The sequence below is a fragment of the Eschrichtius robustus genome, chromosome 3 (assembly GCF_028021215.1).
Source record: "Eschrichtius robustus isolate mEscRob2 chromosome 3, mEscRob2.pri, whole genome shotgun sequence".
NCBI classification, from domain to species: domain Eukaryota; kingdom Metazoa; phylum Chordata; class Mammalia; order Artiodactyla; family Eschrichtiidae; genus Eschrichtius; species Eschrichtius robustus.
This window is the reverse complement of record NC_090826.1, coordinates 68295077-68304065: the sequence shown is the minus strand read 5'-3', so window position 1 is coordinate 68304065 and position 8989 is coordinate 68295077. Positions and strand designations below refer to the sequence as shown.

The 8989-nt window shown below is 37.2% G+C and overlaps 1 pseudogene; it reads left to right on the top strand.

The window, feature by feature from the left end:
- Nucleotides 1-458: 458 nt before the first annotated feature.
- LOC137763140 (U6 spliceosomal RNA) lies at nt 459-558 on the top strand (annotated as a pseudogene).
- Nucleotides 559-8989: the final 8431 nt, after the last annotated feature.

Genomic DNA, 8989 nt, shown 5'->3' with positions numbered 1-8989 from the left:
CATGTAGTCAATAAAAAATTATCAATAAGATATATTTTACAATTCTTTTTTTTGTACTAAGTCTTCAGAATCCAGTGTGAATTTTACACTTACACAACATCTCAGTTCAGATAGCCACATTTCAGGCACTTACCTTCATGTGGCTAGTGGCTACTGTATTAGACAGTGTAGATCTAGAGGTTCCTTCCAATTCCCAGTGCTACGATCCAACTTTTCAGAAACCTTAACCTATAAACTTAAGTATATCATACATACACATCTCTGACATGCACATTTAGGGAAAACAAAATCTTAACAGATGAATATTAAATAAAAGTTCATTTCTGGGAATTCCCTGGTTGTCCAGTAGTTCGGACTCCATGCTTAGGTAACTAAGATCCCACAAGCCACGCTGCATGGCCAAAAATAAAATAAAATTTTAAAAAAGTTCACTTTTACTTATAAAATAGTATTCCAGTGCTGACTTCAGCTGTACATATAATTGGCATAATACAGAGGAGATTAGTATGGCTCCTGCCCAAGGATAACATGCAAATTCGTGAAGCATTTTATATTTTTAAAAAAGATAGAGGGAATTCCCTGGCAGTCCAATGGTTAGGACTCCAAGCTCTCACTGCTGAGGGCCCAGGTTCAATCCCTGGTTGGGGAAGTAGGATCCCACAAGTTGGGGGGCGCGGCTAAAAAAAAAAAAAAGATAAATATGTGAGGTGATGGATGTGTCAATTAGAGGGGAGAAGTCCTTTCACAATGTATACATATATCAAATTTTCACAATGTACACTTTAAATATCTTACAGTATTGTCAATTATATCTCAGTAAAGTTGAAAAACAAAACATCCCATTTTTCATCTGCAAAAAAAGGACTTTCTGTGAGGACTTTTTCAAAGTAATACTTTACTTTTAGGGTAAAGTAGTGGGGATGGTTCTATTTACACATGCTCACTCAGTATGTGCTTTCACAGTGTTGAAAGTAAAAGCAACACTGGAAAATGAGGAATTTATGCAATTTTCACTTTATTCTTTTCTAAAGTTTCTCCTCTCACAAGTAGCTAGGGAAGGCATCAGAATCACCGGGAAAACTTAACTGGCGGCCAGAGAGGAGAGCAGTCTGTGGCCAAAGTGAAACCAAGAGCTCCTCAGGGTAAGACAAGTAGTAGGGGGAAAAAAAATGATTGCAGCCCAGAGGTAAAGCAGGAAAGGAGAGGATAAGCTGCTGTTTCGCCAAACTGTTAGGCTCTTAGGCAAGACTGCAATAAACTGATTATCTCGCAAGTTGTTTAGCTTTCCAACTGTTTACAACTCAATAATATGATTTATTTTTTATTTTTTGGCCGTGCTGCATGGCATGCAGAACTTCCCCAACCAAGGATCGAACCATGCCCCCTGGAAGTCTTAACTGGACCACCAGGGAAGTCCCTAAAATGATTTATTTTAAATTTAAATCAGTACCTAACCTTAACTATGAAATATCTTTATAACATGTTGAATCTGTGAAGGCATAAATAATTAAACCTCTGCTACTGTGGAGACTAAAATATGATTCAAAGACTTTATTGCAACTTACCAAATATTAAGTATTAGGACATGTATAAAATAAGTCAACCTGTGGTATAGTATTCACCAACTGCTATAAAATTAGGCCATCGACTGCCTAACTCCAAATACAATGAGCCCAAAGTACTGTAATTGATTAAAGGAGGACATATATAGGTAAAAGAAAAAAGTAGGATTTCAAGAATAATTTAATTTTAAATGGATGGGTTTTAAAGTTTGAGTTTTTAATATTTTAAAATATAGCCTTTTTATTATCTAGGCTAAATCAGCAAGTAAAGGCAACAGTTACTGAGATCAAAACAGTCTAAGTCATGATCCCTTCCCATACGATAAAAACATAAAATAGTACCCATTGTCTACTGCTGCTTTCACCATACAGTGGCAGAGTTGAGTAGTTGTAGCAGAGACTGTGTGGCCCACAAAGCCTAAAAATTTACTGTTTGGCCCTTAAGAGAAAATGTTTGCCAACCCCTGCTTTATACAAATTATCCTTTAACTGGAGGGAGAGGGCAGGCTAAAGTAGCAGTGAACACAATAAAATTTTGTTATATCTAGCAAATTGAAAAAAAAACAGTTTTCACTGTAAACACTTAAGCTTATAAAACATCAGCCTGGCTGATGGTAAAATAAAACTTGAAAACTAAAATTCTCAACCTGGGCATGTTCGCTAAGGGGACTATATTAGAAAACTTAGGGTAGTGAAGTGAGATGTTTATCAAAAGAGGGGCACGCTGTCTCAGTATCTCCATTTTTGATGAGACCTATATCCCCCACCCCCGCCACCCCTTAGTGTGACACTAACGGACACTCAAGTTTGGAAACTACTGATTTAGACACAACTCAGAGCTTTTATTAGCTTGAGGAAAAAACAATTTGCTTTCCTCTTAAATCAAAAGGATAAATTTTGTCAATGGGGGGTAAAATGGTTTCAATTTTTATTTTAACTACAATTTTAGAAAACCACATGCTGGAAATGTAAAGAATATAAAGAACGGATCTTAGTACCTTGTAGGAATCTAGATGGTCATTCCAATTAAAATTAGTCTTGCTTTTTTATTCCCATTGCAAAGATAGAAAAACACAGTGCTCAGAGTGTAGCTGGAACATTGGCACCCCATATTTGTTTATAGAATAAAAGTCTCCATATCAATATAGTGATTAATATTAATGCCATTGAGCTGAGTCATGCAGTTTTTAAATTATATTTGCCTATCCCCAATTTCTCATTTGAATCTAATAGAACTAATCATACCTCTAATCATACCTCTATACTGTTCAGCTTGACCATCTAACTCATCACTCCTGGCCACAAATGACTTTGGCTGGTTCCCAAAGTCAAATTTATCCTGTCTCATTATTTAACATATTTATGTTCTATAAAGTTGCGTGAATGCTGAATTAGCAAATATTGAATCATTGCCCCTGAGGGAAATGCTGGGTTAAGTCAACTCATGAACACATAACCTTGTTTCCCGTGTATTTCTGTAATGAAGACACTTCATTTATTATAACACTGAACTCATGGTCAAATAGCAGTGTAACTCCTACCTGAATGAAGCTTATCTAACACATGTATTCCCTCCATAAGGCACATCATAGACTTCTTGTGCTTAGGAACGTCAGACAGCACCTCAGCACCACATTGAAACATCTCTTTAAACAGTAAAATCACCAAAAAAAAAAAGGCACAAAAATGCAAAAATGCACTAAATAGACTATAAAGACTTGTTAATGAGAGCTGAAATAAGAAGGCTAAGCACTGCCTTGTTGGATATCAGCTGGGAACATAAGACAAATTTTTTTTGCTGCTCTGCTCATGCACATGCAAATGGCCAATAAAGCACCCTGAGTACTAATTTCAGGGTTACAAATACATTTTAGTGAGTGGGCAAATTTGAAAGTAAAGAACTGGTGAATATGAAGGATCAACTGTATGATGATGTACTACTACTGATAATCTAAATTAATTATGATCAGTTAAAAAATTATTTTTAAGCAACAGCAAAATGAAAACTACAGTCACCCAAAGTAATGTCTTTAAAGTAATATTTCTTTGGTATGTATAAATTGAGTGGGGTGTGTATGTATGTGTGTATTTCCCTCTTCCCCACTCCATACTCAGCTTAGCACTACTTCGAGACTCAGTCTCTAACTGGGCAAATCTGATCCCAACTTGGGTTAGGTTCTGCTGACCACAAGTTCCCACATTTTTCTCAGTATCTCTACCACTTATCACAACTACATAACCATCTGTTTGCTTATGCCCTACTCACTGGGTTGTAGCCTCCCTACAACCCAGTTTTTTGTTCTTTTGGGTTTTTTCTTTTTTTAGAACATTTTCCTAGTATAAGGCCTTGTTATACATTGCTGTTCAATTAACTTTTACTGAGCGAATAATTCAATGAAATGAGAAATTACAAGGACCTAAAGTATGATGACTATGATATAAAAAGACAAATGGGCAAATTTAATAGAGGTAGAATACATACAATTTGCCAACCAACTTTACGTGGGGGATTTGGAAGGATTTTAGATTGCCCTGGTTTCTTCTTCTTCTTCTTCTTCTTTTTTTTTTTGGCCATGCGGCTTGTGAGATCATCCCCGACCAGGGACTGAACCCAGGCCACATCAGTGAAAGCCCAGAATCCTAACCATTAGGCCAAAGGAATGCAGAGCTGTGCTACTAATAAAAGTATAGAATACAGGAAGAGTACATTTGAAGAAAAGATGAGTTCCATTTAGTTTCCTATAACCTCTTCATCTATGCTACTTCTTTATTTTTTTAAAAAAATATTTATTTGGTTGTGCCGGGTCTTAGTTGTGGCATGCGAACTCTTAACTGTGGCATGCATGTGGGATCTAGTTCTTTGACCAGGGATCGAACCCGGGCCCCTTGCACTGGGAGCACAGAGTCTTAATCACTGTGCCACCAAGGAAGTCCCTATGCTACTTCTATACTTGGAAAATTTTATTGCTTGATAAAACTGCATTCCTAATTACTATCTGTGTTGGAATAACTTGTTCCAACTATAATGTAAGATCATACAGGGCAAGGTTTATTTACTTTTTGACTCCTAAAAACCTAGCACAACAATATTCAATTGAATTGAATGTGGATGAAGATGTCCAGGAGACAGTTGGATATTCTAAACTGGGGCTTAGGAAAGAAGTCTTAGCTGGAGATAAAGATTTAGAAAAGATCATAACACAGGTGTTATTTTAAAGGGTAGAAGAATAATTTTTGAAAGAATCAAAGACAGAACTTTGGGATACCAGCATTTAGGGGACACATCAATCAAGAGGAAAAAATGAAAAACACTAAGAAGGAAAAATCGGAGCTCAACCAGGTGAGAATGGTATGGCAGACACTATTGATTATGAACCACACAGCCATTCCTATCTTCTTTCTGGATAACAGATATCTAGTTTCTTCCAGAATAGAGTAATGAACTCAAGGAAGGTCAGTGCCTCCGCCAGCCCCTGGGGAATGACTCATGGTTAGTTTAAGTCAATCATAGTAATCACATTTCCTTTTGCCAGTGACTGGTGTAGGGGTGGCCAATGAGATGTAAGGGAAATGCTCTGGGGAACTCTGGGGGAGACTGTCTTTCCTATAAAGAGAAACCTACCCCAGAGAAACCCCAGCACTGACTTTCTGCTTTGGGATGATTAAAATACGGTGCTTGCTATCTTACAATCCTGAAGGTAAACATCTGTGACACAGTGAGAATGCTAGAGTACAAAGAAAGCAAGAGCCTGGGTCCTTGATAGTGTTGTTACATCCCTTAATCAATATTAGAACCATCTATCATTGGTCTTATTGTTAAAGAAATTCTGTTACTTGGAGCTGAAAACATCTTGATATCACTGGTGTCCCAAAACCAAAAGGAGGACAGTGTTTCATGATGGATATAGGAAAGTCAAGAAGGGTGATAGAAAAGTACCCACAAGAGTGAGAATGATTTTTGTTTCAGTAGTTATAGCTAATCACAGTAAGCACTCAAACATTAACTATGTGCAAGCATTATTCTAAAACTTAATACATATAACCTCATTTAATCTTTCACCAACAATCCTATGATATAGATGGGATTGTGGGCAATGAAAGCAAAAGCCAGAATCCAGTGAATTGAACAATAAGAGATATGAAAATGGAATAGTAAATTTAAGCTTTTAAAGAAAGTCATCTGAGGGAAGAAGAGAGAGTTGTAATAAAGTAGGGATAAAGAAGGTTTTAAGATGGTCGAGTGAGGGACATTCCTGGTGGTGCAGTGGTTAAAAATCCACTTGCCGATGCAGGGGACATGTGTTCGATCCCTGGTCTGGGAAGATCCCACATGCCACAGAGCAACTAAGCCCGTGCGCCACAACTACTGAGCCTGCGCTCTAGAGCCTGAGAGCCACAACTGCTGAGCCCATGTGCCACAACTACTGAAGCCCACAGGCCCTGGAGCCTGCATGCCACAACTACTGAGCCCACGCACCGCAACTACTGAAGCCCGTGCTCTGTAACAAGAGAAGCCACCATAGTGAGAAGCCCGCACACCACAATGAAGAGTAGCCCCCCGCTCGCTGCAGCTAGAGAAAGCCCACGTGCAGCAACAAAGACCCAATGCAGCCAAAAATAAATAAATAAAAATTAAAAAACAAAAGATGGTCAAGAGAGGAAAAAATATAGAGAGAGGAAAATGAGATATATAAAAATACATACAAATACATAAGAAAAGAAATAATTGCTTAATTAAGGTCTCAGAGGAAATAGGACGGTTTGGTGCCAAGATTGGAAATAGATGAAATTTGAACAAAATTAGAAGTAGAGCTCTGAGATTAAGAGAAAATAAATAAGGAAAACATTATAAATTTGAAGGCAAGAGGACTAGGAAGACTAAAAAGTTTATAGATGCTATCAATCCTCTTAAAAATTTTTTTTTTAAAAAGGACATCTGCATCTAAGGAGTTGAGAATAAAAGTAGGGCTTTTGACACAGAATGGTAATGGTTTGACATAGCAGTTATGTGAACTAGGAAGGAAACTAATCAGAAACAAGTAAAGGATTACTAAATCTCACTGAGGACCCAGCCAAAACCAGAAACCATGATAAGATGAATCAATATTCATTTTATTCATTTCTTCATAAACATTTTATTAAGGGTTTTCCATATGCCAAGGCACCTTCCTAGGGTATTGGGGATAAAAGATGAACAAAAATTCCTGCCTCATATACTTTACAGTCTAATGAAGAAGATATAATTTTAAAGATTTTTTAATAATTAAAAATATTTTTAAAAATACTATATGGAATGTTAGATGGTAGTAGGTACTAAGGAAAATAAAGTAGTTAAGGGAAATAAGAGAATTAAAATTTTAGATGGGGTGGCCAGAAATGGCTTCACAGAGAAAATAAACATTTGTACCATGACCTGAAAGAGGAAAAGGGAAAAGCTATATGCATATGTGGGGGTCATTCAAAAGCCTAGAGGTGAGGGAATGCCAGGCATCTTTGAGGTTTGGTTATTTAAGAATGATAGGGTAGGGGTGGGGAAGGGGTTGGGAAATGGTCAGAGAAATAATAGATGTCTAGTTGGTGTAGAGCCTTGCAGGCCACTAAAGACTTTGACTTGAATTGAGGGAAGGTGAGAAGCCACTGGAGAGTTTTATGCAGAAAAATGATGGGATTACTTTGGCTTCTGGAGTAGAGAAGCATGGTGGGCAAGGATGGAAGACTAATTAAGAATGTATTGCAATAATAGTTCAGGTGATTTGGACCATGATGTAGCAGAGAAGGTCCTACTTTATTTTAAAGGTAGAGTCAATAGGATTTTCTGATGAATCAGATGTGGAATGTGAGAGAAATCAGTAATGACTTCAAGGTTTTTCAGCTTCAGCAAGCTAAAAGAACAGAATTGCTATTTACTAAAATAGGAAGACAGAAGAGCTACAGGAGGAAATTGGAGAGTTCAATATTGGACACGTTAAGTTTAAGACGCCAGTTAAGCTTATAAATGGTAATGTCTAATAGGCATTTGGATGAGTTTGGTATTCATAGAGGCAGTACAGAGGGAAGACAAAATATCAGTAGAGGTGAACTTTAAAACCACAAGACTAAAGGAGAGTATACTGGAGTGAATGTAGATAGAATAAAAAAAGGGTCCAAGGAGAGAGTCCTAAGATTTACAAATATAGTAGTAACGATAACTATTACTAATAAGGTAAGGCCTCTCAGCCTCAGGAGATGAATCTTAATTATTCAAAACCAAGTATGATACTTGCTAGAGTAAGCCAGTGTTTCAGCTCTGAGCAGCACAAGGTTAATCCAGTGAGCATCCAGAGGAAGGAGGTAGTAGTGTTTCCTTGCTTTTAAAGGGAAGAAACTTTCTTTTTCCACTTTACAATCATGCCTGCATAACACTGGGAACTGAGGCAACCATTATGCAATCATTAGGGGCACTAAGCCACATGCTGAGGATGGCAGAGGGCAAAGATGAAAAAAATATGGATGCCTCATGTATTGTTGAGCTGCTAAATCAACCAGCCCTAGAGTGACTCTGCACCTGGACTTTTTAGTTATTATTTAATAAGGGTTTTCATTACTCATAGGCAATTGTATCTGGTTACCATAATCTCATTTAATTTTCATAACAATGCTTAGAGCACAAAGAACAAAATGAGACTCAAAAAAGATTAAACATGGCCAGGTTAAATAACTTGGCACATAGGTAGCAAATGGTGAATTGAAGCTTAACTGACTCCAAAGTCTATTTTAAGTGGTTTAGAGTAGATTTAAAGAGTGGACATAACTGAAAGACAAAGGGGAATGGGAGTTGAGAATTCTTGAAGTGACTGGCAAATAAGGCCAGGAAGTAACAGAGATTGAAAAAAAAGAGAAGTGTCAAAAGACTAGAAGAACAGAAGGAATACATTAGTAAACAGGCTATTAAAATAATAAGAGGTCTTCTTGAGAGAATATTGGAATTGAAGATTTTTATTGTTTGAGTAGTCTGGATGAAGATTAGATGTAGGCCGTAGCTATGAGTAGGGAGGAAATTGCATTTTCAGTGGTCAAGGATTGATTTATTAGTATTTACTAGCATCTACTATGTGACACATTATTTTATGCACTTAGGATACATTGGTGACTAAAATAGACCCTGTAGAGCTCACACTATGGTGTGAAAAACTGACAACAAACAAGTAAACAACTAGAACTTTGGTGTGTACGGAGTTTTGGGCCAGCATAAGCAGAGGCACTCAGTGGTATCTGATTTTTGATGAAGTTCCCTGGTTGTAGCTGGGCTAGCAACTGAGGCCTTTACTCAGAGTTACAAATAGAACATTTTACTCAGGGTTACAAACAGAACACAAGAACTGAACGACAATTAGGATGACAATGACTGGCAGTTATGTAATTATTTCAAATAATTTTACATACTCACA